This window comes from Octodon degus, unplaced genomic scaffold (genome assembly GCF_000260255.1).
Source record: "Octodon degus isolate 3935 unplaced genomic scaffold, OctDeg1.0 scaffold00004, whole genome shotgun sequence".
In the NCBI taxonomy this organism is placed as follows: domain Eukaryota; kingdom Metazoa; phylum Chordata; class Mammalia; order Rodentia; family Octodontidae; genus Octodon; species Octodon degus.
In genome coordinates, this window is record NW_004524580.1 from 4,195,310 (window position 1) to 4,198,287 (window position 2,978).

The following is a 2,978-nucleotide window of genomic DNA, read 5'->3' on the forward strand; positions in this document are numbered from 1 at the left end:
GCTCAAGCATGTCCTGTCTTATTCAGATAGGAAGTCCCGTGCACTGCGTTCGAAGGGCTTCCCAGGGTTCAGCTGCCTCTTTGCCACCTCGCACTCCCTGCCCCTCTGGCTGTAGTCGTTTCTGCTGGCTTCCTCGCACACTGTCTTCCTCGTTACTCAGGGCTCTTCTGCCAGATGCTCTTCTTCCAATTATTTACATGATTCCTTTTTTGAGTGTTTTACTCAAAAATCAATTCCTTGGCTTGGCATGGTGGTGCACACCTGTAATACCCCTTCTTGGCTGAGGTAGGAGGACTGCAAGTTCAAGCTCAGCCTGGGCAACTTAGAAATATAGCAAGACTGTGTCTCAAAAACAAACAAACAAACAAACAAACAAACAAACATCACCTCCTTAGTAATCCTTCCTTGGTCCTCTTATTTGAACTTGCAGCCCCATACCTCCAATACTTTATATCTCTCTTCTATAATCCCTATGCTTATTCCTTTGTTTACTGTCTGTCTCCTCCCCTAGCATGTAGATTGTAGAAAGGGGTTTTGTTTGCCTGTGGCTATATCACTAATGCCTGGTGCACTATGGTTAATCAATACTTCCTGAAGAAGACTTAACTTGTCCTACGTCACAGAGCCACTAAAACGCGAGATTGGATCTCAGGTTGAGCCTTAACCATTAAGCTTTATTGCCTTGTAAACTGTGAATCAGTAACAGATAACAATTGTTATGCATTATTTAGGGAGATGGTGTGGTGAATGGGAAAAGTCTGAGCCTCCCTTGCCAAATCTGGGAAGCTGGGGAGATTCATTCCCTACCTACTATCAAAGCACCGACTAAGGATAAAGGACTCACAAAGGGAAAGGCCACCATTTCCTTTTCTACGCTTAGTATCATGTCGCATATGGATAAATTAGGTCAAACCTAACCCAGGATTTGACTCAACCTTTAATCAAAGACAGCTAAGAGAGGCAAAAATGTTATAGGCAGTCAGATAGGGCTAGGCCAAGGAGAGAGCTGGGACAAAGGCGGAACACATCTCAACTGTGGCCAGAGACACATCTGCTGGGGTCCAGGCCTCAAGACAAGAAGACTAGCCATGTATGTTTCCTCTAAAGACAGACAAACACCAGGCCTAATGAAGCCTTGATACACATGAATCACCTGGTGGATGACCAAGACCTCTAGACCCCTCATTTCCTAGCAAAAATATTTGCTTTTTCCATGCTCCCTTATTCTGTGACTTGTTTCCCCGAACATACTTGTACCCTTATTGGTAAATCATAACTGCAACCCACATTATACCCATGTGGGTTTTGCTCTATTAAATTTCCCTGTAAAGTGGGGTTCTTGGGCAACTCACTTGGGCCCCCTCCTGTTCTTTTGACAGGAGCTTCCATCTTTCAGTAAATATTTCCTACTCTTAACCTTTATTATCTCTAGAATTCATTTTTCAATTTTTAGAGAGTATAACCTTGTCATACCAGACTTCTAACAGGTTACAGTTTTATTACTCTTAGATCATACTTGGAAGGTCCAATACCACCCCTGTAAAACTACAAGAGAGTTTTACTGTATCTGTAGCTACCACATTTCTCTGCACTTCATCACCATTGTTCTTCTCTGCCCTCCTCACCTCTTAATTTCTACTTTTCCTGAATCTCCATCTGTCCCTCAGCCTGAGGGTGACACTCCTGGTCTTAATCTCACTGTATTGATGGCATTCAAGTGCAGAGATGTTGACTGTCTAGCCTGGATCAGATCACTCTCCCAAACCCTTCCCAGCTCTGAAATTATGTACCTAAAATCTGATGTCCTTTCACAGTGATAAATTGCTGTGTTCTCACTATGTTGGGTTCCAGGTCCTGGACTCAGCCTGAAACCAAGAAGGAGAAAGCAGGAAGCTCAGAGATGGAACAAATAAAAGACCGCATACATTTCTTGATCAATTACTCCTTTTCCCAATTCTGGATCCTCTACCTCTTTCAGCCTTCTGTCAATAGGCTGCTCTTACTCTCCGAGGTCTGCTCTGCATTGTTCCTTGGGTCTGAGGATCTTTTCTAAGGCTCAAGTATCTTTAAGGGCTCAGCCTGATAGAGATAAAGACATATATCTACCTTTACTCTTGGTTTCCAGTGCTTGCCTTATTGGGCATTTTGGGCCTAGTTATTCAAACCGTTAGTTGCAACTTTATCACAATTTTAAAATCAGTTCCTAGAATTCCACCAATGAATGTTTATATAATGGTTTCCAGTTTAGACGCTGAAAAAATCTTATATATCTTTAGGAAAGCCAGCTTAGACATTTTTAGGAAAAAATGACTCAAATATAGCAGAATACAATAAAAATGGCAGGTCCATATGGTTTTTAAAAGATTGAGTTTGCTCAGTGTGTTTTAAACATCAAAGAAAGAAACAAAGGGTCTGATTTCATTTTTCTTAGACAGTGGGAGGCTCCTTCCTTTGTGACCTTCTGGTTTTTCATTTAGTCTCCTATGTGTGACAGCTTTCTTTCCAACCACAGAGGCTACCTTGGCACTGTAGAGGGCAAGCTCCAAGTAAGAGTGGTGCAAGTGTCATTTACTGGCTGTGGAGTGAAATCCTGCTGATGCTGGGGATGGTCCAGGATCATTCCTACCATAGGCTGTTCTTTTTTTTTTTTTGTGGCCAGCTCAGCCCACCCTGGGGGCAGTGCTGGTGTAACATGTGGTGCTAGGGATCAAACTGGGTCCCTGCGCTCTGCCTAAGTTCCCTAAGGAGGTGCTTAGACAGCTGAGCTATCTCGCTGGCCCCAGCAGGCTGTTCTGATGCTACTTTTTCTGTAGGCGTCTCTCAGTCCCTTTCTTGACCCATTGGAAACCAGCCCTCTCAAAGGACAGAAGAGGAATACAACAGCAAATCCTCCTGCACAGTTGGGCATTGGTTGGAGCAGAGGAAGAGAAATAATTAGAATAATCACAATGATAATGAGAGTTAATGATTTTGAGTTT

General features: G+C 43.1%; 1 pseudogene; it reads right to left on the reverse strand.

The window, feature by feature from the left end:
• LOC101559861 overlaps nt 1-2,978 on the reverse strand; it is a 35,179-nt pseudogene that overhangs the window by 25,688 nt on the left and 6,513 nt on the right.